At 36.4% G+C, this 27,942-nt stretch overlaps 1 protein-coding gene across 3 annotated transcripts in view; it reads left to right on the top strand.

The window, feature by feature from the left end:
* Nucleotides 1–27,942, top strand: part of LOC139137594 (neuronal acetylcholine receptor subunit alpha-10-like) — a 244,689-nt gene that overhangs the window by 46,662 nt on the left and 170,085 nt on the right. Inside the window, exon 1 of one of the 3 annotated variants that reach the window (XM_070705783.1) lies at nt 22,363–22,510. The exons of the other annotated variants lie outside the window; for them this stretch is intronic. The gene's annotated coding sequence lies outside the window, so the exon portion shown is untranslated. Of the gene's footprint in view, nt 1–22,362; nt 22,511–27,942 lie in introns of those variants that run through there. 3 annotated transcript variants of the gene reach the window in all.

The following is a 27,942-nucleotide window of genomic DNA, read 5'->3' on the forward strand; positions in this document are numbered from 1 at the left end:
TCATCTTGATGATTGTTTTCGCTAATTCTGAATAAACCTAACAATGATATATAGAATAAACGCGTTCAACTATTTATCAAACCGCTTTTTAATCTACAGTGTAAATGGTAGGTGGAATGATTAAAGTGACCCGCATCTGATGTAATCAACAATTTTTAATTTAGCGAAAATTATATTGAAGTCGTTTAATTATGCTAACCTTTTCACGGTCGTTATGGTAGTCTGTCGGTCTAACATTCATTGCAATCCATTTCTCAAGTCGACAAAGTCAAGAATAGAAGTAAACAACCATACGTTCTTAGGTTATTTGAATACAAAAGCACTGTAGAGTTTCTATGGATCTGGCGGATGACGTCGTATAAACAAGATACGCTGTATCAACGGAGTCGGCAGAACGGTCAAGTACTCTACGTCATAGTTAAAGCGACCGCCATCAAGTGTGATCATAAAGGTAAAAGTATCCGTTGCAGCAAATTTCCGCTGTACAAATTGTAATTGTTCGTTTGAAGTCAGTGGTTAAACTAGGACTATTTGCTGACAGATTAAGTATAAATAGATACAAAAACACAGACAAACATTGCAGGAAATACAGTTTGCTAGTTGAAACATTAAATATTTAAATGCTAACATATGTCATTAATTTGCTACTCCAAAGATATTTTCCTTCTCCATTTCTCATTTCTCTCTGATAACTGTAACAGTTGATTCTAGCCAACATTTGAAGAAGGTTTAGGATAACTGAAATAGTCATTATCCACAAATTAGTGTGTCATCTGCATACACATGAACGGCTGCACTGCGCACGTTTGCACATCTTTTCAACTCCAGGTGATGAAGGTCCGACATATAACAATATATTTTCAGACATTACATAAATTTCCACCCTCTCCCTGATTGCAATGTTTCACGAAGAACAAATCGACGATAGTTGGTCATGTTCATTATTCCTATAGTCGTAGGAAAACAAACACATTTCTTTCCTCGTACTTTTTACGATCGGTAGCTAATCAGAATTCTGTTGCAACGAACTAATGACAAAATATGTTTAGCTTTTAAACTGCTTGTTAAAGATATAATTTTAGTACACTCTAAGTCTTTTTCCTGAACAGAGCAATTTGTCTATGAGAGATTTCGCATGCTCTTTGTAAGTGTTAAGTACACTTTTCAACTTTTCATCGACTTTTACCAACTGTTACCGTATATAGACTTTTTGCGAACGGAAAATTTAACACGAGAGGCACTTCAAAAGAGCAATAACAGTATCTTCTACACGTTTTCAACTGTGTATATAAGTAAACAGACTGACATCTGTTCATAAGTAAGTCTATAACTGTATACGTATGGTTGTAAAGTTATATGGAACTCGAACGCAAATCTTTCTTCTTTGGTATATCGCTTCTTTATGGTCAAACGCAGGATTTTCATGTATATGTTACTGATTTTATGCCGTATTTGAGCCCTAAAAGACCTGCCAATCCTTAAGAGTTAGTGATTTGATGAGTAATGAGAATATGTTTTGCCAAGTAGGGTAACTAACTCTATAATTCTGTGCAATAGTCAATGGCTATCAACGTCTGAACACAAACTTGCTTCATGCAATGCTGCCTTACGATTTAACATTATCCTAGGGAGCCATGGAAGATACAATTGGAAAACAAATGCACCGTATTAATCTTCAGATATGCCTCTTGAATTTGGCCATAAAAAATTAGATTCAAATACAAGAAGAAAACTGAATAAATCACATTAATAATATAATAAGCTATCGGAAAATGTTGTGATTTGGGCGAAGACAAAATGATTTTTATCCTTTGAGTGCTGTAATTTTTTCCCTCGGAAATTTTAGTTCAAATTTAACAAATTTTTATGAATTTTTCTGTGATTGTTTTTAATAATATTGGACCAAGTGGACATCACATTTCATTGGCTACATTTCTTTATCAAAATTTTGGCAAAAATCTGAAAAAATTAAATTGGGAAGATTTTATGGGGCGACAAACATTGACTTTGGCGCCCAAAGGGATATGCCCACTTCCAAAGTAAAATATATCCCATCTCAATTGCAACGTCATTACAATGCCACAACAAATAATTCGGCTGCAAAATGGAAGACTAGCGATTGAACTAGTTAGAGGCCTGCAACCAAGCCTTTTCCAGATGCGTCAACTAATATGTCACTTGATAGGGGTGTGCGAAAGATTTGTTCAAAGATGACCCTGCGAATAACAATGAATCATCTTTTTGCTTTAATATCCAAACGCCTTGACTAACTTTCGCAACTTCTCGGAGTTTCGATGGAAGCTTCAAGAGATCAACGGGTAATACACGAAAGGTTTATTGTCACATTCAAAAAAGGGTCAGTCAGTTATAGTTTTTAGTGATGCGTAACCGTCATTCATTTTCTCATAATATTTCTTACAATGCGCCCTTTGTCTTTTTATTACACCTAGGAAACCCGCTAACCTTTTTAAGAGGTGCCGAGATTTAATCAGCTTTAGGATATTACCAATGTACCACAAGTTACACAATGTTTCTGTCATAGTTCGCCCTTTGCTGACGCACGTCATAACATAGACAAGTATGTTAGAATTTTATTGATTTCTTGTATGTAAAAAGTTTGAATGTCAAAAGAACGTCCTCTAAGCGCATTCTACCCTAATATATTAGCATAACAACCTTGAGTAATACAAGACAGAATTGACGAGAACATCCACAATATAGAGATCATTTTCTTCACTTTGTTTAAAAATGAACAAACATGACACAGGACGCTGGATGTAAGAGATACCCAGTGAGATTTGCATTTTATAATAAGTTCTGTCAATCATATTATTGACAATGAAAACGAAAACCAATGCACTCGCCTTGATTTTATGCCACATCGACTCAACCTCATCAAAGATACAATTAAGTGTCCCTTCGAATCTAAATAACGCAAATCATCAGATGGACCCGTCATTGACGAAGACGCTCCCCGACTGGGTTTTGATAGACATGTGTCCATAGTGTGGCGTCACTGTGCCAAAATGTGTCGCTTCAATACCGGAAAGCGTGTATGCATTATTGCTGACATTAATTAACTTCCGATGAATGGAGGTTACACAATTGCGAGTCTTTATTTGTTGGAAAGTTTTATGCCAAAATAATAAAAAAATGTAATCAGCGCGGAACAATGAATGTAGAGTCTAGCAGCCTGCAATGATGTAGTTATAGTTGACATAATTCCAGTTTCAGATTATCAAATTAGTTTCTGCGGTGTTTCTGTGGGTGGTATCAATACAATCATACGATAACGCATTTTATAGTTTCTGTAAAGTTGGGAGGAAGTGCGCCCTGTGTTTGACATCTTTAAATCAAAACTCTTCCTTGTTCCAATTCCTTCCCCATATCGACGGAAGCGCCACGTGCGATAAATTTTCAAGCGTTAATCGAATTTTAGTAACCCTTCCGATGAATACTATTTACATGCTTTTTAGAAAAATATGGCGTGTCTCTGAGCCTTCCAGTCAATGTGTCTCCGAGTTCCTAATTTAATGTCTTGCGATCTATAACTTGAATGTAAATGTGGAACACGCAATGAGAGAGGGCGCCATCTGTTAGTATATACTTGTACTTTGCTAAGGTGGAAGAGCACTCCGTACACCATTTTACAACAACGCGAGATCTTAATGTGCTTTAGTTTTACCAACAGGGCAGCAAAGCTGTTTCATAGAATCTGTCGAATATGATCGATGGCCAGTTGACCAAATGACACAGAGCTCACGATATATGATATATGAATAATATGAATATTCCCCATAGATAATGAATGTTCGTTATTTGATTTTCATATTCACAAAATAAAGAGTAACATACTTTGCATACATGAACGCTACTATATTCTTCTACAAGTGTTGATCGTAATTGTTGAAACGGCAAAGAGTTATTTTACCTATTCTTAAATTACGTTGTATTTTTGTCTTTACTAGAAGGGGTAATGCTCTCTCTGTCATGACTCACGGCACATTAAAGCTACACTAACAACTCGTAAATTTAGCCGAGAATTGTGTTAGATTTTATTTTGCGGAAACTTTAGAGACTTATATACAATGAGTAATCTATATTCACATGTGGATAACTTGGAAATACAGTCAAGGTGCGAAAGGTTGGACTCTGAGCACGAATTCGACGATGATAAATTTAATGTGCAAAAATCTGCCACAGCCCAGATCACCCTGGCTTTAAAGAAGGCTCTTTACATCAATAACAAATGGATGGCAACAACCAAAGTTTTTTCTTTTCCCGACAGCTCATCGCATAATCTGTGCATGATTCACAAATCTTTCGAGACTACAGTATCATGTATTAACGATACTGCCCCACATGTTAAGAGAAACGGCTGAGTATTTTGGCGGTACTTTTTGAGATTTTGCTCAATCCGTGTGCAATAATTGATAAAAAAGTAAGAGAATAATATGTTCTTTGAAGCGTGAAAATGTAGAGAGGTGAAAACTAAGATACCATCACACATTCAATGTGCCTTTCGTTGCTTCAGAATCGACGAGGGAAAATGAACAAATCTGGAAAAAGGGTCTATGTGTTTCTCTTTTTAGAGATAAGCAGGAGCTTGGAACGTGTTAGCAAAAAGTGAAAATAGTGTAGCTGTTGTGGTAAAATATTGTTGTTGTTGATGATGACGACGACGACGATGATAATGATGATGATATCTTCATGATTACGACTGTTAGTTTCACTATTTCACGCTTTTTACGGAGAAACTCAGGTAGGTCAAAATTGTTATTGCTGCACCCTCATCAAAAATCTTTGTCGTGATTTGGCAAGCTACGGTCACGTGATATTCACATATGCAAAAAAAAATTTTTGGCGGTTAATAGTTTTCGAACCTGTCATTCGACTGGTTAACAGTTTTTCAAACTGTCAACGGACTGGTTAACATTTCACATTACTGTTCACTGTGTAAGTTTGAAAGCATCGTCTAAGCATGTGCACACTCTAGAACACTTAAAAGAAGATTACAGTGTCGGAGAAAATTCTCGATTATTCTGAGAGCAAAAATAGAAAATTTATATTACAAAACACATATTGACATGCTAAATGAGGATAACAGCACATGTTTGTTTCCTTTTGGCTTAAGAGTTGTCACAAATAGTCTGTTTGCCTCAGGCTTGCCTCATGAAACAGAAAATTTTTTGGGCAACTCTCAAACCCCTGGTAGAAACACACATACGCTGTTACCATAAAGGCCAGTCAATATGTGTTTATTTTTGGATTCGACAGAGAGCTGGAGTTGGCAGCCGTAAAGCATCAGCTTGTAGAGCTTGTTTTGATCACGACATCGATGAAAAAAGATTAGTTTATGTCATACAATCATACAAGAATCTAGACAGGGTTTAGCTCTGCTTATTTAAAGTGCATATATGATATTTCTTTATAAGAGCCTAATTGATGGCATAAATGATTGTGATCACATGTGGCAAAATGACACAATCTGAATGATGTCAACACTGAAGTTCACCATCGATATCAGGACATTACACTAAATATACCGTGAATCGTATACTCAATAAAAGGAAATATGTTGAAGCTTAAACTGTAGATATTAATATTTGATATTGATATTGATATTGAATACTTATACATGTTCATAATATTAAACGATTGGGAATAACTTTCTCTTTCACATTTCATTTCCTTTTGGCCCATGATCATTTTATGACCATTTTTCTTTAATAAGCATAATGACAAAACAAAATTCTAATACCTCTCATTTTATCGATCCTTAAGCGAGCACCTGTCAGGACCGTGCTAATAAAAGAAGTATTTTGAACACCGACGAAAATACTGGAATGTAACAATTTTTAATCTCCCTATACTTGTGTACCATCTGTCAACCAAAAGGATCGTCATCTTTGGCGGCGAGAGAGCTCTAACGCTCTGGGACAGATACGATCATCCAACCAACAAACTTCAAGCCACCTGTTTCAGTTACTAATACTATAGATAGAATGTGAGACGACCCTGACCTCAGCATGACCTGTCTGCCTGACCTGTGCATGACCTATCGGGAACTTTTCACATATCAATTGGCCACTCAGGTTTCACGTTGCCCATATTTCGAAGTTCAGCTGAAGGATATGGAGTGTGCGACATTGCAAAGCATAAAATGTCATAATATTTGCTCGCTAAGTGCGTTTGCACGCCACGATAAATTGAACAAAGCAATTAGAATAGCGGAGATGGGCTATAAAACCATATAGCGTGGAGTAATGTGCAATTCACAAAGACGCGAACCACATAATGACTCAGCCACAACCTTCTGTAATAGACATTCGCAGAAAACTAATTTTAGTTAGACTCCATTCGCTCTGACTACGACCTATAAAACAGCATTGGTTTAGCGGGTACAAACGTGGTTTCTGCCATTGACCTCAGCACTCATCTCCACCGGTATGGGAATCACTGCGGATAGTCGGCATGACTGTCCCCCTGCCGGACAACGTCGTTATTTTTACAATGATGTCGACTGTATCCATGCATATTTTTATCATCCTATTCAAAATGTGATCAGTTGGTTCAAGAATTAATTACCTAGCTAATTATCCCCCTTGCTTGTCAGATAATCACGTTTCGCGCATACACGAATATGTTACCCAGGTTACGCATGGAGAAAGGCATTCAGTAAATTTATCCGTATAAAAAGAGCGACAAAATCGTGATGTTTTGGTTCAGTGTGTATAGTCGAGTGGAGGCCAATAGACGCTTTGCGAGACCGGCAGCCCATAGCGAAGAAAGAAAACGACACTTCAACAGCTGTGTATCACTGAAGTCACACACTTCATGGCATGCAAGGTTGCAGCCGGTGCGCATCTCTCTAAATGCAAATGTTCGCTCTCATGGTATACAGTAGTGGATTGATCTATTGAAAAAGAATACATGAGTAGAGAAAAAGCATCCAAGTTCCCAGTGATAGACTTACGATTTATATCGCGTGTTACTGCTGGATTGATAACAATCCAAGCAAACCGTGATCATTATTTGCAGCTTTGTTAAAATTAACAAAATATTTTTATTTGAGATTTGACCGTTAATCTTTCTTAAAAAGGAATTAATCTTCACAGTAGAGCAACAAACCGCTGATTCTTCAACCTTGTTTACACAAATCAAGCCCTGTCGTTTGGCAGTCGACGTTGATATTATATGTGTTGGCTTTTGAAAGCTTCCATCAATTAATTCTGCGGGATATGCTTTTTATCCAGGTCATTCAAAAGCATGCGAGGCAGTATTTGTATCTTTTGTAACTCCGTGTTATATAGCTTGATTATTCTCTTCAACGGAAAACTTGTGCCATATACCGGATTAATGTTTGTGAATCGGATCTAACATTTGCTAAATAAAAAATCAAAAAAACTTTCTATAGCTACACACTGTTCGTCGAAATTGAAACGTGATTTCTTTAAACAAAGTCTGAACTTACTTTGCCTGGTTAAGGGAAAAGGTGTCAACAAAAATGTAAAAGACAGACATAGCAAAGCATGAACTTTTTATTTTTGTGTTTAATGTTAGAATGTATATATATATATATATATATATATATATATATATATATATATATATATATATATATAAGAAACTTGGGTTGAAACACACTACCACACCTGGTTGTTAGGTTCCAAACGTATTTATTATACCTCAAACACAACGTTTCGCTCTAAATTTAGAGCTTCTTCAGGTGTTTTCTACAATAAAAAGTACGACCATGAAAATTACAATGGTTGAATTGTGTAGGAAAACGAGCAATGTGGAGTTATAAGTCTGTGAAAATCTGGAAATGTACATGAATGACAGGAGAGAGACTAAAAAATTACAATGGTTGAATTGTATAGAAAAACGAGCAATGTGGAGTTACAAGTATCTGAAAATCTGTAAATGTACATAAATGACAGGAGAGAGACTAACCTCGAGGTTGTGAGTACGGTCAAAACTGTCTGGGCCTACGCCGAGAGCTGGAAATTGGCGCGCTGAAGTCCAGGGGGGTCCCTTTAAATACTCAAAAGCTGGTATGTGGTACCAGCTTTTGAGTATTTAAATTGCTCAATGGAGCAATTTATTTTGCCAAAAAATATATATAGTCAGGAACTAAATCACTTGCAAACCAAACAACATGCACGTATACATCAAATGTGAGAATGTGTTCATGAGCTGAATGCCAGACGATTCAATGTTTTTTGTTACCGTAAAATGAACTGTAATACGACAATAGTGATAGAAGATCGTAAAACGACGGATAACATTGCCTATGGGCTAATAGCACTGTGTATGTACTAGTTTTCAAGTCGTAGATACAATGATGATCTCACTACTTCAATTCAAGCCCGTTGAAATATTTAGGTTTAATTTACAATTGCGGGATGAAATTTGAATGTTTGTATAAAAAAATATATAAATAATGGAACTAATGGCGAAATAAATGGGATTCCATCTTTCAATGTCGTTAGCTATCGTATGAGGTCCAGTAAAACCAGTATGGTGATTGATCCCGGGTTCATGTTAGGGGCACATTGATGAGCTTGTGTAGGTTGCATGGTAATCGTTTGTTTTTTATGTCGGAGACTTGGAGGATTCTCAAAATCGTGACAACACCTTGCTTGGATTTTCATTACACGCTTAAGTCTGTTTTGACACGATTATAGAGAAATAATTGGTTAGCAAGCATGACAAAAGATTGGCAATGATTCTTCATGGCAAAGTATCCCCTCTTTTAATGATACCGTATTAATTTAAGTCTGCCGTGTAGATTACATGGCAAATAACATTGTCTGTGGAAATGTCAGCGCTAACGAGATTGCCAGCCAACATTCACCCTTTCCAAGGGATGCCAAAGTCGATGATGTGTGAAAGGAATACGTGAATGAGTAACAGTGATCAGGAGAAACGGTTGATGTAATTTTCCTTGACACCCGATCACCAGCCATTAGTCTGTCGGCTATGAACACCCAATCCGTAATGGGCCATCCCGAAGAAACATATCCACCTACTTTCCCCATGGGTAAAGTCTGTTGGTTCGACCAAGGTTGGTGTGATTGCTTCTGACAAACGGCTATCTGTAAATCACTTTGGCCAGCATCTGAGACCAACCACATCGCTAATAATTTCCCCTGTTCAAGTTTACTTAACCCCCTCTGTATTGATCAAGTCCTTGTAAATAATTTCAACATTGTATCCCTAAGCTTGTATACTGTGAGGAATGTCGTCGAAAATTCTACTCCAAAAACTTTGCAAAATTGCCAAAATATCAATATTTTTAAATATTTACATAACCATCTCACGTAGCAACTGCATAGTTGACGTAACCAACCTAAAGAATCTTATTTACTCAAAGTTTGTACTTTGGACGACGCCAGCCGGCCTTTCCCATCTTCAAATAATAATTAAAATTCCGTTTGTTGTATTTTGTTGCATAGAAACAGTTCAGGAGCTCAGCTATTTGCAATCAGTGTTTCAAACTTTGTGATGCAGAATCACAATCCATTTACTTTGCACATTATTAAAAGGGACCTTTCTCACATCCTAAATGATAATTATGTTTCCTGGCTCTGCAAGTGTAAACATCGAACCGAGCTACGAACTTTCCCTCGGCAAATACAAAAGATGCTTTCTTAAAGGATAAGACTTAATAATAATTAAATGTCCTTTCGATTCGGAATATCATACAATAAAATCGTTTCAGGGCACATTTAGAGTTGAACTTGGCTATTGTCGTGGTATGTTTAAGGCGTGGATTACATCGCCCAGCATCTCAAACAGAAACCGATAAACGCCTCTACATGCAGTTACATCTTCGCGTTCAAAGAATGGTGAATGTTCCCAATCGTAGGAATGTGTAATGCGATGGCCAACATCCTACAACTGATTTGTGCACTGGGAGAGAAACACGTTTCAGAAACACGTTCAACAGTTCATATTACTTTATTTGAGAAACCTTTGCCATCACACTTACATAAATATATGTTACAGACCTAAATATTTTCAAAGGCAGCTGCAAATATTTTTTCTGTTGTTACTCAGATATCCCTAGCAGGACATAGTTACATACCACGTAGATATGTTTGTCATGTCGTATTCTCTGGACAATGACTGCTACATCTCCGGAAGTGATGGATGCATGACTTTTGTAGGACATATTGAACAAGTGTTCCTTTTGTGAGCCTCGAGAATTATTTACGAAAATTAATTGTAAGTCAAATTTATAATTACCATCTGAAAAATGGATAACTAAAATCACAAAATGTGCAGGGAAAGTATTAATCTAGAAGCTTGAAAATTCGGGTAAACTTTTTCAATTTTGTTTAATTATAATGTGACATTGTCTTGTTCCAAAACTTGGTGTTTATTCAAGACAGTCAATCCATATGATAATGTGTGATGAAGATATGAGTGCTCGGCGAGTTTTTTCTTTCCTAATGACAAAAGAAGAGTAATGGAAAACGACTACATGGGAGCTAAAATGTTACATAAATCATGGATATGACAAGGAGTACGTGACACATGTCTGTGTCGATCAGACTATATTCACTCATTTACAGTGGCAGCAATATTCTCAGACTGTAAGTATATTTCTTTCATAGGTTCGGGCTTATCAAATTTGTACTTAACTTGGATGGATGACGTTATTGGAGAAGCCGTCTATTCAAACTTCATTCGGAATGAGGTAAATATTGGAAAAAGAGAATGAACGTGCGTAAGAATGTTGCCGGCGGAGGGATATGTGGGAAAAGTGAAAAAAAAAGTTTTCGCGCGATAATGCGTTAACTTTGTTCTCTTCTTTTTTTATATTATCACGATTGGAACTAATTTGGGATAATTGGATATTTATATTTTTCAAATTTCTCAAAAGTGTTAGGTGATATATAGCTGAATCTTCCAATATTACAAATTACTCATAAAAACAAGTGTGCAACTTAAAAAGAAAAGCAGATGAGCTTATATTTGTAGATTAAATCGGCACTACTTCACCATTCAATTATCCCAAATGAGTTCCAATCGTGTTTATTAAACCTTTTGCAACCAGATTTCATACAAGTACAGACAGGTTGAATTCTTACAATTAAAGATTTACACAATTTAAAAGGTGGAAATTAAAATTGCTCTGTTCAAAGTCATAAAAAGACATTAAGTGCTTCTAAAAGAGTATATACATATGAAAGGAACGCTATCTTTGATAATTGTAAAGAGAGTAGGGATTAAACTATACTTAAAGCTTTGTGTACGACACCTAGAAGTAGCTCATTGTTTGGAGCGACGAGTCTTTCTGGTGGAGACTGGGTTGATTAAGTAGTTCAACTTGTCAGTATCAATACAAATTTTATGAAAGAAAGAATGACATAGCTTCTCTCTTCTCTGATAGTGATGTGTTGCATTTAGAAGTAATATATTCTTGGTATGGCTTCGAAATGATCTCTTTTTAACTGATTCAAGAAGGGTGGTTTGGTCTGATGTGACGCCATTATGCCGTAAGGGACATGCATACTCGACCACAGGTCTTATGATTGACATGCAATATGTTTGTAAATGCTTTGTTCTCAACCCTGATCTTTCAAGGAGGTTGAGAAAATACAGACGTTTTGAAGCCTTGTTGTAAATGTAGTCAATGTGATCAGACCAAGACACTGTATCATTTATCACAACTTCGAGGAGGTTTTTGACCTTTACCCTTTCTGTGACCGTTCCATTTATAACAATTTTTGGGAATGTCTGGTTTGTCTTTCCTAAAACAGATTAGCAAGTCTTTTGTTTTGTCTAGGCTCAGTTTCATGTTGTTTACCTCTGACTATTTAGTTGTGTAATTTACTGCCTCCTGCATGGAGTTTTGACAAAGAAAAGACTCATACATAATTGTATCTGTCCATGAATTTATATGTCAGGGCATGGGGTTTCAAATCATTTATCATTATGATAAATAATAATGGACCGAGCCATGAACCCTGTGGTACAGCTCCAGTATGAGACCTCCTGTCCAAGTATGACACGTTGTTGCCTGTCAATAAGGAAAACAGCTATCCACTGCACCAAAATTGCTGAGAATTTCATATCTTCCATTTTCTTGATAAGAATATTGTGATCAATAAGGTCAAAATCCTTAGGGTGGTCTAGTAAAACAGTATGTGTTGTTTTGCCTTGTTCTGCAACGAGATACCATTGGTGGAACATACCTATCAAGCATTGTGTTGTAGAGTTGCCTTTAATTGTAATCAGCTAATGAAACGTTTTACATAAGCCCCCTCTCAAATCCTTGTATGATTATTTCCAGAGAGTCACCACGACACTATTTTCAAGAAACAGGACGGTCTACGAATTTCAAGGCGTAAAAAAACCAGTATCAAGTGCAATTAAAGGTATACTGTCACCTGTTCCAATTTTGCCACAGTTACCATGGAAAGAGAAAATCTAACCAATCACAGATTTTAAGCGGGCGGCCGCTTTTTAAAACCAGCGCCCTCACATGGTCATTTAAAATACCAAGGAACGCCCCTTTGACCATATATGGGCATATTTAGATTACAGGTGACTGTATACCTTTAAGTACGGTCCTGAAATCATATACCTTAAATTTGCTGCAAGGGTAAAAGTTTTACTCATGAAATCAGAGAGAAAATAAAACTACTTTCGTATTCGAGTAAAACGAACTGGTTTAGGATAAATTTGTCAACGCTTATGCAATCTAGATATTTACTATGAATACTTTAGAGGTATATGTAAATATAAGATTCACATGGTGTTACGGTAAGTGATTTAACTCCGTAAGATCAGTCTTTCTACTGCAGTAGCCCTCTTCTCGGAAATACATGCATCTTAAATGTTAGGCTATTTTTTCAGTCCGTTCCAGATTTCAATAGCTCTTAAATACATTCTCTCATCTTGTGCTCGCACCACACGCTCAGGCCCCTTTTCACTCACTGTGGTATTGTCATATTGAAATGCTGGTCATATTCCCGCGCACACAAAACATAATCGTCCTCATTTTGGCAAAAGAATAGTAACAGAGTTCAATAAGACAGATGGGAATAGCCATTTTATCAGGAAGCTTCTGCTCCTGTACTACATCACTTCTCTTCTATTTTCAGCGAAATGTGTCGATTCTAAATATATTCAACACTTCCGTTTAAATTTCTTCCGTATGGCGCCCTGTTTCCAGATCTTCTGCAGAAGTGCAAGAAATGTTGATTGCTTGCACGTTTATAATGAACGTCAGTTTGTCGGTCACATGATAGTAGCCGCCATTTAATTTTTTTAAAAAACGGCGGCCGCATGCAGTTCTCGAATGTGCAGACATATTTCTTGTTTACATCAGCGATGCAGCCCTAGAAGAAGTATTGCATTGTGACAGAGAACATCAAATGCAGGTATTTTGATTTCGTAAACCTACAGACGTAACTTGCATAATGGAACTTGTATGGTTTATTGTTCAAGCGTAACATTAATATATAAATGACAGACGCTTAAATTAAATATGTAAATGAATATGTAAATAAAAGTCTCCGATAATCATACAAATACATTCCCTTGAATACATTTACATAAATTGACGCAAAATGCTTTGGTGCATTGCAACGCGTTTGGGCAAAATATGAATCCTAAACATTTGTCAAAACGTGTCAACGCTACTGGACATGCATGCAAACACGAAATATCCATAGACCGCTCCAAATATAGCAGTGCCTCATCACAGATCTATAAATTGAACCACCTAAAATAGTTTTAGCGACCACTCGCTCTTTCAGTCGTGACTAAAATAACAGGGTTTTCCTTATGTTCATTTCGTTGTTAAATATTTCTCGAAATGTTCACAAAAGATCTGTTTGAACTTATAATTAGATATAAAGCAAGACAAACGGACATCTTGAAATGGAAAGTATCGCGTTGCCTTGAAACGTGTGAATGTATTCATATTAAATAAAGGCACCGAGTTATGTTATTTACCTTCTTAATTAAAGATGTTCCATTAATGAACAGAGTTATCTGTTACATAGAGGTTCGTGAGAGACCGTGTAAAAAGGAAATTGGAGCGCAGCACTTGACAAACAATGAAAGTGTGCACGACGATTAAAATATGTATAAGAATGAAATTCATTTTATGTTGACAGATAGTGTTTGTACTCAGAACAAATTGCATCGAGGCTACTTGAGAAGAAAAACGCTGTGGAGGGTTGAACCTTTCAACTTTTGGCAACTATTGGAAATGTGCAGCAGTCATGTCACGTTTTAAAGCCCGAACTATTTCCTCCACATAACTCAATAGTATTCATCCGCACGCACCGCGCATCCTCGGCAACATTTCAGTTCAACCGATGTGCGTAAAGGCAAGTTTCTCCTATAATAGCAATAACCAAACTTGATATGGATTGACTCTCCTTTTTAATTTAATCTCGAGGTTATCATTTACCTGAACCAGCTGGAATGACGTAAAAGATACCAGTCGACATTTTTGAATCGTAACTCGAAATATAAGAAATGTGCTTTTGAGGAATTATAATCATATAATTCAATTTACTGTAATCTTTTTTATTATCTCGTTAACGTGAAATATTGTCAGTGTAATGCAAGTATATTTTGTATATTTATCATATTTACAGAAGGAACTAATAAAATATCATAAGAAAATCAACTTATGACCGTTCTTCTGTTGGCCTAAAAGGTGTAAATTATACCCACTTTAATTTGATAGTCGGACGTACAATCAAATCACGTTTCGCCACGGGCTAGACTAAAAGAATGCTTGCGTCGATCATAATGAGGATATCAAGAAAAGGCTTTCGGTTTGTAGACGTTTAAATTGTTTACCCTGTCGGATATATATTTTATTTCCGAAAAATCGGACTGGTATAGAAGTTTGTTTTATCGCCGTATTTTTCCGTATCGAAAGTGTTGCCCTACTTTCACGATGAGCTCCTGATGACGAGAAAATTTACTAATTATAAGGTATCAATTTTGTGGATTTCCCAAGTTAGTCAGCCATTTCACATTCGTTTTACTCACAAAATCCATAAACGCAAATGGCCATCCGGAATCATCTAGGGAGTTATTGATAACGTTCGATATTCCTATACCCTGTAGAGAAACGCATTTCATAAAAATTACCTACCCTGGTATATGATATCCGAAAATGCAGAAATATAATTAAAAACTTGCGTCCGGATGAGATATTAAATTCTATATTTAAACTATAGCAATACGTGTAAGTAATATGTAATATGGGCATTGAATTGCAAAACACGAGAATTACGCATGAAGTTCGATTATTTCCCATCCGTTGCAATGTGCTGAATTAAAGGCTATACATATATATATATATATATATATATATATATATATATATATATATATATATATATATATATATATATATATATATATATATATATATATATATATATATATATATATATATATATATATATATATATAATATTGCTGCAAACTAGAGCCAAACTGAATTTACTACTACTAATGGATGTTCATGCGGTTTGTAAATACCTTAATGAGCATAGTGTATATGGACATATTTGGCAAACATTTGTCCAAGAAGTATATGCAAAACTGCATTACCACCGACATTACTCATCCAATATACTTTTGACACGTTTTCACGTTCTGTCTGTTTTTCTTTTCATCGTAGCACGCTCCCTTGATGATCGTTGCCACACTTATCGGAATACAAGGCATGTTGTAGTGCAGGAAGCAAATCGAGAAAAATATTAACGTGCGTAAAAAATTGAAGTTTAAACAATCTCAGGGGATGATATTCTTTCACTCTACAGTGATATATTTTTGCCACAATCTGGGACTTTACATACATTAACATTAAAAATTTTACATACAAATCCCAATATTTGCTATAATAATAATATTTACAGGGCCACTTATACTGGATTTCGACCAACCTCATCTAGACTTTCTAAGTTTCACATTTTAAATCTTAGTTAAATTTATTGTGTAGGAATTACCCTTTGTATTATTTTTATTTTTGCAAATAAGTTTATGAAAACTTTTAACCTGAAAGATAGGTATCACAATAATATTGCGTTCTCAAGTGTTTTCCGATTCATTGTACATTTATCTTAGGTGTAAAGTATAGGAAATAGCACCGTGACGAGTTGGAATAGTTTTACAATGTACACCTCACACTTTTGGTCAGAAACTTGTAAAGTTGTGGAGGCTGTAGACCAAGTGATGTTTACCATAAGCGTGAGGTTTCTATTGTAAAACCATAGCAACGAGTGCTATTTCCGACTTATACCACGAATATTAGCATTTTGAAAACTAATTTGATTTTACTAACCAATCCAGGTAAATAACAACACAGCGAACATCGACTAATACTAATTTACAAATGAATCTGTAGTGGCTTGAGAAAAGAACATCTGCATTTTTAGGAATACCTTAATTCGGATAAGTCCGACGTTAAAAATCACACCTGGTTGTATTAATTATCTGTACGCGTGGACAGTTCTCCGTTTCATTTGACTCGAAGCTCTGGTGAAGAATGGAGGTGATACATTTCTCTGACATTTCGGAAAGTGAATATCACTGTGCCTGTGACGTTGGCCCTTAAGATGTGTCCTAATTTAACATTTTCCAGTTTGATACTGTCTTTATGATACAACAAGACTTGCAAGAAGAGTTTAAAACTTAAATATTATAAGAACTGCCACGTTTTGCCGAGCAAGATAGTGTAAATAAGTTGGCTAAGATTCAACATTAACGTGTACCAAGAAATATTAGGCGTCTTAGTATGGGATTACTGTGGTCGCAACAGAAGTTAACGTACAACTTGTTCGGAAGCGAAGAGTAGCGAAATATGTGATAACTGTGTATTGCTGTGGATATTGAAGCAAGTGAGTCCCGTTTTCAGTTGAACTGGTTTTTTCCTAAGTGGAAACTATAGTTTCGAAAAACGATAACCAATATACTTGCTGCGATATTTCTTGCGGACAGTGTGTTTTAAATGTTTTAAAAGAATATGATCATAAAACGGTGAATTTTATATTTTCACAAAATGTTCATGTGTGTGCTTATACGCAAATAATTGCAAAGCATTACTTATCCATATACGGATTACGTCATCGCCATACTTTGATTCTTATTTAAGTAAGTAAAACCATCACTTTTTTGTGATATACTAATGATTTGTATTTAGAAAAGTTATGGGTTTACTATTTTACATATGAATAAAAGTGTGGCAGTTTACTAATTTGCATGGGACTTATATGACCGTAATAGATTAACGGGATTAAATGAACGGCGAGAACAGTGGGTCACGTGGTCAATAGTTGTATTAATACTGATTAATGAATCCACACTTCACATTGGGGCTCTCCATAGTTAATAGCTTGCATTAGATACTTTGGAAGGAACGTGACAAGCTGACCTATGTTTACATTTACCAATTACTTATGCAAATTTGAATAATTATCGCGCGTGTGTCGCTGAGCGACGCAGAATACTTTGGATATGAGAGGGTGTTAAAATCTGCAAGGCGCGTCAGTCTGGATTCAATTCTCACGGCTATGAGCAGTTTACATGAGGGTTGAACACTTCTACAAGTCTGCAATTGTACGACTGGGTTTTGTGGAAGAAGATGTTGCTATGAGCCCCTGGTCTGACATGTAAGTGTTTTAGGGTTAGTAGGATATAATGTACTGGCACGGCTGATGTCATGCTGCCCATGTCTGGTAGTTGCATATTTAAACCCTGTGTGTTCGAGTATAGGCAGGCACAATTGCGTTTTTCTCTGGTAACTCCTGAGAAAATATTTATGACCGTGTCCATCACATTCTTCTTATTACGGGACGATTAACATGTAAAACTGAACTGCACTGCAAAGTGTCAATATCTATCTGACTGTTCGCTATCGATTCTATGTGTTTGAAAAAAATTGTCCCGGTCTACAAACCAACGAAATACAAATGATACAGTGTTCTTCTTTTCAACGGCAACAAAACAGCCTGGCAAAAAAACAACCTTTAACGGCATGAACCGTAGAACAGTGTCACCGACTTATTAGTCTTAATGCAACTTTTATTAGGAATTTATAGCATATATCTACAACAGCAGCCAACCAGGAATACATTTGCTACAGTTGAATGAGTTTATCACGTTTTGGATTAGAATACTGACCTTGCTGGGCTTGTAGTTTCGCGATAAGAGTGCTTTTGAGATAAAATGAATTTAAATAGTTAGAATGCATCAGCTGTCCTGATCTGCATTTCTATTGTTTTGGTGCAACTGATATTTTTTTATGCCGTGTGAAATTAATTCGACTCGCTGTTGAGTTTGTTTACAATATATGACATAATGGTTATCGCTGTAAATCTCCTTAGTATTTGTGTGTGCGTTATCTGCTCACGTAATGCGATGAGGAAGACTCGATCTTTAGATAACACAGTGATTCAGTGGTTGTTTGTTGTATACTGTTGGAATTTTTCACAGATGTGACTGAAACGTAAAAAGCATAAATACTCGGCAAAGGAAGAAAAAAATGTACGGAGTATTATTTTAGATAGTCGATTAATACAGTAAATATAGGAAGTGAAAAATTACAATGATCGATTAATTATCAAGAAAATTCAATTAAGAAGATACATATAGATTGAGATAAACAACCCATAGAATGGCACCAGTATTTTTTAATTTGTATAAGCAAAGCCATGAAACAGTGGGATAGGTTGCCGTTGACGTTTGCTAATGATCCACGCGGAACGAGATGATGATTTGCATATTTCAGTCAAGAAGATTTCCGCTCATGTTGAACGAACTTGATAGGATATTAATGCAGAATCCATTACCTTCCACGCACGACACGACAAGGCTGTCACGAACTATTCAAGTTCTTCAGTGGTGTGTATCTAACTTTTATATGACAATTTGTCATCATGAGGCTAATTAATTGTCAATTTTTGGAGCCATGAAAACTAATGTGAATCAACAAATATTAATTCCGTTAGTTACAGGCAACCCGGCCGGTAATCATAAACAGTAAACTTTATTGCTAGTTTAAAGGAAATGTCAGTCTGCCTAAGAACGTGTTTACTGGCATGAAGCGAAGCAAATGAACTTATTATATTTTTAGAAACAGTGCGGTGTACCATCTCACACAGGTTCCGCCAATTTTTATTACTTGTGAATTCATATGCGCATCGGAGCATGATGTTTTCCAGAACCTTCCAAGCATCTTTGGAATGTCCGCATGACAATTTAGGATTTACTTCGCCAGTTTTCCTTTCCGCAGGGCTGTACTGAGGCTTATCCAGGTTTCCCTCAAATCGTATAGAAAGATATTACGAGTGGTCATCAATGGCAAGTAGGTGTAACTTGGATGATATTTTTCAGTTCCTTTTTAAATTCCAAAAAATATGCGGAGATGCACTGTATTCAGCTTGTAAACTCAGCTTGTACATGTGTAGACTGCATTGTTATTTTGACAGCGCATTCTTGTCCGGACTGGAATTCAACTACAGTGCAGTGTACGTGAATTGACGCTGTGCTAAATCAACAAACTGTGAGGAGTAGAAGGAACTTTAGTTTACGTTAAGAGCAAAAAAATAACGAAAACATCATTTAAAGTTACAGAAACTTGACTTTTTGAGGGGTTTCAGGAAATAATAATGTGTGTTGTGATATTTTGCGAATATATATCGACGAAAGTTTAGTCTCAGCGCATTTCCTTTTAGGCATGGACAAACATATTCCTTTGCTCATAGATATAAAGAAACATAATCGATATCAAGAAAGTTTATCTTCATATTGGTGCAAAGAGTTAATGGAATATTCAAAGGTAAGGAATGAATGTTGAAATAGGTCTACTTACAGAACGGGTAGCGGACGGTGCAAGTACGTCCATTGATGAAGTCGTGAAGGCGAAACACTACTGATTCAAAGTACACAGAACGAGCGAACTGACATCAATATTCAGTAAAGTATGGTACAACGATACTGGAGAAATCATAAAATTGATGGACAGGCTTTATATGATAATTATTATCTGTAAAAATTAAATCATTGAACCTCCTGCAAAAATATAAATACGTTTGCGTGGAAAGATAATACACATCCCTTAATGCGCCGTAGTATTTTAACTATTCACATGTTCATATTTAAAATGTCACAAAATGTTTACGACTTGCGCTAGAAGTACACGTGATTAATGGAGGCATATGGGATGAGTATAAAAAACAATGAGAAACTACAAAAAACCGAATGCAAAAGTTTATTCACTTTGTCATTGATGGCTTGGACAGATTTTCTAAAGAGAATAAGTCTAGTATACGTGCAAAAATGGACATCATCACTTTCGCAGTTGCAATGTTCAACAGATGCGCTTCAATAAATCCCAGTTTATATTGGTCATCTGTGCTCAAAACTCGAGTTATGGTGTCTTTATTACACTCAAGAGCAAACCGAAGGTTAGTTTACGTATCCCAAGAGCTAAAACAAAAGACCAATCACTCAAGTAGCGTTTACATGCTCAACTCTTTCAACGTAATGCTGGTTGATCATTCTCTGCGTGAGCACTATGACCTAAAAAGGCTAATTTCCAATTCACTACTTGGCACGTACAAGGGTAACCATGATGAAAGCAACTAGTGTGTTTCTGAAACGTTTGTTTGAAATGAGAATCTCTTGATTGAGTGGAGACAGTGGAACTGCCGTCTTTGCTATCAACTTTTCTCCTCTGCTTCTAGACTGCTAACGCGTTCATTTTTCAACTTACATCAGTTGCAGTTGGACTGACCCCAACTTGGAACGTTATCCAGGCATACCTAAGACATGGACACAATACAGAGCCCTGTGCAGAATAATTGATGCTTTAAACAAATATTTAATATGGCGCATTGTAGTTTCTAATGTATGTGATAAAGCTGACGAATAAGTAGCCCGGGAAATTTTTTGAAGAGTATAAAGTTTAAAGTATGAAGTTTAAATCGTGAATTAAAAATTGCAACCGTCTCGCCAACGCGCCGATCAGAAATCCAGCAATTGAGTTCAAAGGTTGCAGGATTATGTTAATCAGAACAAATCATCCTTTGGTGAGAGGTGTCCTTAACATTGCAAGATTTGAAAAAAATTAACCACCCATGGTTTTAATCGACATTTTCGCATTCTAAAATCAAACATGAACACAAACTGGCCGCAGAAAGGTCAACCGTGCCCATTATAATTCCATACTCCTCATAAATCTTTTAACCTTAGGTGGATATGAATATATCATCTTTCTGAAGTCTATGCAATGATAATTTGTCAACCAATTCATATGCCTTATCAGGGAGTCCTCGAAAGAATTCTGCCTGACGAATCACCGTTATCAGTTACTTGACTTGTATAGCTTTAAGCCTTAAGGGCTAAAGTCAATTTTTGTCACCTTTAGAAAATATACTCCAGTCAATTTTTTTCAGGTTTTCGTCAAAATTTTGATAACAAACTGTAGCCAATGGAATGTGATGTCCATTTGGTCCAAAATTATAAAAAAAATACAGAAAAGTTTATAAAATTGGTAAAAATGTTGCACTTAAATTTTTTGTGGGAAAAATTACAGCACTTAAAGGGTTAAAGTATTCCCTTCACGATCAAGAATAATAACTGTTGTTGTCATGCGACGTTTACGATGAGGAAAAAGAATTACATAATATATGTAGGTTTTTGGACACAAAATTTCAGTCTCGTCTAAAATGCAGCAACGATAGTAAAAGACACCAGCCTCTTTAATCAACTCGGAAATGGCTAATCAATCATGTTTCTAATTATGCTAGCGTTGATGCCTACAAACCGGGTTCAAAGAATCATAAAAACCTGACAAAGCATGTTCCGTTATCGCACCCATCACGCCGTCTACGCGTGCCAACCAAAACGAGAGACGCAAAACACTTGGACTGCTTCATGGGTACGCGCAAGCTATAACAATTCTTGTTGCCTGTTGCGAACAAAGACAATTCTTCAAGAAGATTTTGCCACCACATCCTTCTCAACCTCGCGGTTTTAACATTTTTTTTTCTAACTTCGTTGACAAATTGTTCATTTGCGACGCTCGAGTGGTCCTGTCATTTCAAGGATGATCAATCATTTTAGCAAATGTTAAGATGTAACCTCTCTGACACTGCCGCACTGTTAATGACTACAGACAATATTCAAAATAATTTTAATCAGCGAGCAAATTCTTTCCTTATTTTCATATTGCCCCTTCCCTTCATTCTGTGAAAGTCAAATAAAGGTTATATTCCCAAGTGTAAATATAAAATATTCATATTTTGCTGTGTTGGATTCACCAGTACCATATGTACAACGCTCTGTATGTGTGGTGTCCAACATCCCTACAGCGACATCTGTCTTCACCGGCGAGTCGATTGGTCGTGTTCGTCTTTCGTCTCTTTTGGATTACGTCAACTTTCAATTCGCTCAAAATGGATATTAATTTACTGATCCACGCAGGCATACAGAGTAATCATTCTCAGGCATTTTGGTGAGTCGATCTTTTAAACTATCCTTAGTATTTGGATTTGCGAGTGTGTATCGTTCGCTAGGAAAATTTCTTGCAGAATTGTCGCGACGGGGACGCCCGTTTTCATATATTGAATACATTCAACATCGCAAAATCGTCGATAGTGTAATGATTCATGCTCCAAACAAAGATATTTAAACGTTTTAATTAGATGCTAAAGTTAGGATCAACTGAAATTTAGCAACAACGCTTTTTAAGTCGTATCAATTTGGTTTGGTTAATTATTTTTCGGGAACAGAAATAGATAACGCGACCATATTCTAATACCAAAAATTATCTCGCGTACACAAGCTTAGATTGTAAGATACAACAAATATGTATTATTCGGCCACATTGAGACTCGGGTTTGCGTGACTTTTGACGACGGTGCCAATTACGAAACGTTCCGACAATATAGAGGGAGAATGGCCTCAATTTCCGGTTTTCTCTCGAAGATAGTAATTCTAGTCTTAAAACGAACCTAACACAGTGTTATCATTCTTATTCCACAGATAATCAGTGGGCTATAATGACCTGTTATCGCGGATCGCATTTAATTTTATTCTCTAGTCTATGCTTTCTTGGCCGACATATTTCTATTCGTTTCGTCTGTGCTCAAAACGATTTAACCTCCAAACGGTGAGGTTATTCTAGCCTTCATTAAAACTGTACAATAAGGCATCAATTAGACATTACATGAAAATGCTTAGTTATCCCGGTGTAATGGGAAGGCCATATATGGAGGCCAATATCCTGTGCTTTTGTCAGTTTTTGCTGTTTCAAAGAACCATTGTTGAAACGTTTGAATGTACGGAAGTATAGGAGACCGACTGTGGCTCCTCATGGTATGAATGTAAGTTGTTCATGGAGCGATGACGATGGGCCACCTTTGGAAATTTCTCTCATGTGTTGAAAAGAGATTGCTTCCAACGGAGCAACGTACAGATGTTCTCGACCTCTCCAGCGATCAATTTTATGACTTTGTCGGCATCGTTTGAGCTGACACAGAACAAGTCTTATCATATGGTGTTATAAACAAGGTTGACACAAAAGTATTTTTAGATTCAAAGAAAGCATATGAAGCCCTGAAAAGGATTTATTTTGCTAAACTGCTTGTGTATGAACCATTCGATGGCAAAATATGTCCAGCTAATGAAAAACGCATGAGCGGAAACGAGTTTTAGTTAAGGAAAACATGATTTTTAATTCGCATTCTTACATTTAATTCAACGTCACCTGCGCAAAGAGAAATTGTATCTATCACAAAGTCGTCATTCTTGATAATAGTTGTGTTAACTTCTTTCTCTTTGTTACCAAAAGCACCTTATTCAAATTTTCATACATTTTAAAGGTGTTGTGATGAGTTGGTTTTTTTCAAAGTTTTTAAATCTAGTTATTATGGACCATAGGACGCGCTCTTCCGACGCTCCCTTTCATTACACGCACAGTTCTATATTCTTCGTTTTGAGATTCTCTATGAAAATATCCGGTCATCTATTCGGAGGTATGAAAAAGGCTCGGTCAGTTGGCCAACTTGTCCATTAAGGAACGCGTCCTTAAAAATATCTCTTGCTATTTCTCAATAATGTTTAACACACAATGGTTTGATCGAACCGTGATCCCTGTTTTGAGTAAAAAAGGTTAAGTAGGTAAAATATCTTGAGGTGTCGCTTGTGCGAACAGCACGCGATGTTTTCACGATTATCCTCAAGGACGACTCAATCTGGCCATCTTACTTGAATTCAAGAAGAAAAGTTTAGTTACATTAAAAGGGCGAGCAATCTCCACATCTCTATGGTTTTACATGATTCTTCCTCGTTCGACAACATATTGTCAAGTGCATGACTTTGATTCATGATGAAAATGTCCAAGGTTTTCTATCATTGATAGTCAATATTGTCAAGTGCGTGACTTCGATTCATGATCAAAATGTTCACAGTTTCCTATCATTGATAAGATAGCACAAAAGTGGATATCCACTTTTCTATTAGAGAAGTGAGTAAGTCAATACAACCGTCATCATAGCCAACAAATATTAAGCACCCGAATTATCGACAAAATCCTCTTGTGCAACTTGCCATAGTTTCTCAACAAATATAGAGGAACGGTTCTCTTAATGAAGTGATTTTACTCCATTTTTGCAAGCTGACTCACTATTCGCTTTGCAATACAAAAGAAGTAGAAATGAGAGTTCTCGTGTGAGTTGCCGTCTTTTCTCTGCTTGGTCTCCTGGGCAAATGGATGACGTTAAACCCATGAATAAACAGTAAAGTCTCTTCGATTAATATTCGTGCCAAATACTCCACATTCATCTGAGAAAACGAAACACGGTAACCTGCCTCAGGAGATGGCAAATCACAAGACGTCCGGTAACTCGTAGCTTTTAAATATTCGCTGAGAACCCGTAGCAAATTAAAACTCCAGTCGCTTTTCTTTACCTTAATCCAACTACAGACTCCAGTGAGTTTGGGAATTCGAAAATTGGACTTTGTAAGCTGCTTTAATAAAAGAGGCAAGTGTAAATTTAGGACGGGAAGTAGGCTGAAATAAAAGTTAAGGAGAAAAATTACTTCGTGACTGAGATTGTAGGTTATTTTGAACTCTTAGAATGCTAAGAACTGTTCTCATGAATTAATCTCTAAATCAAAAAAGAATGAAAACGGTCCTTAGAGGGATTACGTTGGGGCGTATATTAAAGTCGTATTTGGCATAGTCTGTGTTTTGAATTCAAAAGGCAATTACAACCGTCAGTCTCAGGTTATGTGGATTGTTTTTTCTTAAGTGTGAATTCCATCTGAGACTTGGAGTTGTCAAAATCCGATTTGTTCCGGAACCTCCGAACATGTTAACCTCTACACAATATTTACATTGCGGGTTCGTCGTGGGTATGTTGATTACGAGAAAGGATACTAATCGCTGTATACCTTAACAAATATGAAAACACCTTCATAAAATAGTATTAGGGACACTCTTGTGTCTTGCCGACCTTCTTTGATCACCTTTGCCATTGTGATGATTTTCTATTGTTTGTTGACTTTTATTGCTTTCAGTTGTCGTTTCGAACTTCAAAAGAAATAAGGGAATATAACTGTCAAAGTCTGTTTTGCAGTTTGTTCAGATTAAAATCCTGATCAGATACTTGCATAATCTCGTGTAAGTGAACAGTCAAATCGTTGGTTTATACACTTTATAGATTGCAAAAGTCTCTCGAAAACACAAGTATAAGTCTCACCTACGAACTGAAAGGACTTTTGTTATTCTTGCACTGTAAATGCCCGAAAAGGCTATTTGTGATGTTCAATACAGCATTGTAAGACTTCCATAAGTCATCAACGACCATTGGCGTTTTTCTTGGAAAGTGATCACACGATTTTCTCAGTCTCTTATATGTCCGTGTTTTTGTAATCGAGTTGTATAAGCATCTTAGATCCACACAGGCAATGAAGTATGATAATCACGTGATCCAGATATCAGACTTTCGACCAATCAGCTCTATCTACGAACCCTCTTAGTAAAATTCTACCTGACTTAATGGTAGAACTTGACTCTAAGACTCGAGACTCGGCCAGACAATAGAACTATGTAGCACACCTCATTCAATTTTCTACTGAAAAATCGACACAAGTTCTCCTGCTATTATCCGTCTCGGTCGTATACAACACCATCTTTTTTGCCTGTTCCAGTACTATGTGCGCACGTGCAGATGGCGCACATACTGGTTAGGAGTTAACCGGTTAACAGTTTGGAAACTGTCAACTGTTCACTGGCTCTTGCATGTATCAACTTCAAAATAATTCATGTCACGTGACCGTAGATTAACGAATCACCATAGAGAACCTGTACGAGCTGTGTTATAAAATGAAATATGTGTACTCAAAGAGCGTCTTATCGACCCACGATCTGTTGCCGAGGAAGCGTTTGCTCAAGGGTTGATTTAATGTAGCTGAAAGTCAATAACCTCCAGACAGTTTATGAGATAATCAAAGTAAAACAGGTAGAATGTTAGTTGCTAACGTTAAAATTTGGGATCTTTATCTTACTTGTAAATATTCGTCTTTAAGTATAGTGACACGAACAAAAAATTATCGCCGAAATCACACATTGCAACCACTTTGTACGACTTGTATACCGTCTACGTCAACATCTTGTTTTTCATAAAAAACGTATAATATGAATTTTATCAGTATGTATGTCATGGTTCGATCGCTTGCTTTGATGAATTTTTATTGAATTTCATATTAAAATTATGCTAATCATGATGAATTGTACTAATAATAATCACCTACCTGATGAAACATTACCCCTTGAAGGTCGATAATTCAAGGGTCAAAAGTGCATTTGTTCTCAGTCGGATATATTGTCACGCAAATCTACACCGTGCTCTCAGTATCAAATGATGGATGTTTTGTCTGCCTCTTTTTCAAGTTTACAATCCTCACTTATCCAGAAAAAGTTTGCCGTGAAGGCACAGAAAGAAAGATGTTGAGTCCCGCCCTTGGGCTGATGGTTACTTGGTTTATTTTGGTTCAGATCTAGGGCTTCCGGCCTGTCCTTACATCAAATGTCTAAATAATGCAGCAAAAATCCCGGGAAAGTCTGCTTGCTCAAGATGTCAACTCTGTTGTGTGATATTTTACCCAAACGACAATCCTGGGGTCATACTGTTATTGACAATCTAAAGCCTAATAATGTGATTGCTTTAAAGGTTAATTAATCCATGACCCATGGACATGTGTATCAAAATAATTTAAAGTTCATCGCTGACGTTCTCATGTTTTGACAATTAATATCCAGTTTACAGAGCATTGCATTTAAATGTACACGCACAACGAAGAAACACTGTGGATAATGATCTGGGTGGCTAGACGTTCAGTAAGTATCAGGAAATATCATGGTGTTAGTCTATATTTTGTGGCGCCATACGACAGAAATGATTCACTTGAAGATATTTTGATTAAACCAGTTTAATTAGGTAATAACGATGGTTTTGTGACTCCGATACTACCGTATTTACTGCGGGCCTCATTGGTGATGGCGTGGGTTTAATTCAAACATGTGGGGGATGTCATCACTATAATTTCAAGTGAATCTCAAGCCTGGCTACGTTGTCCTTTAACCAAACTGAAAATAAATAGTTTAAAACTCAAATCAATCTGAGGTATCATACAGTTGTTCAGAAGTCCGGAACATGACCTTCATGTCATATAACGGATTCTGAATAAGTTCTCACACGCTATGACGAACAGATTCATTCATACATTACAAAATAGCATACCACTGTTATCTTATTATGGGACAGAGATTATAAAGTAATATTTTACTGACTGATTTAATGTTTTGTAGCTTTGCTGTGGTTCTAACTATGACATTGAATAGGAAGATATTTCATACTTTTTATAAAGATTATGCTCTGT

The sequence above is a fragment of the Ptychodera flava genome, chromosome 7 (assembly GCF_041260155.1).
Source record: "Ptychodera flava strain L36383 chromosome 7, AS_Pfla_20210202, whole genome shotgun sequence".
Taxonomy (NCBI): Eukaryota; Metazoa; Hemichordata; class Enteropneusta; family Ptychoderidae; genus Ptychodera; species Ptychodera flava.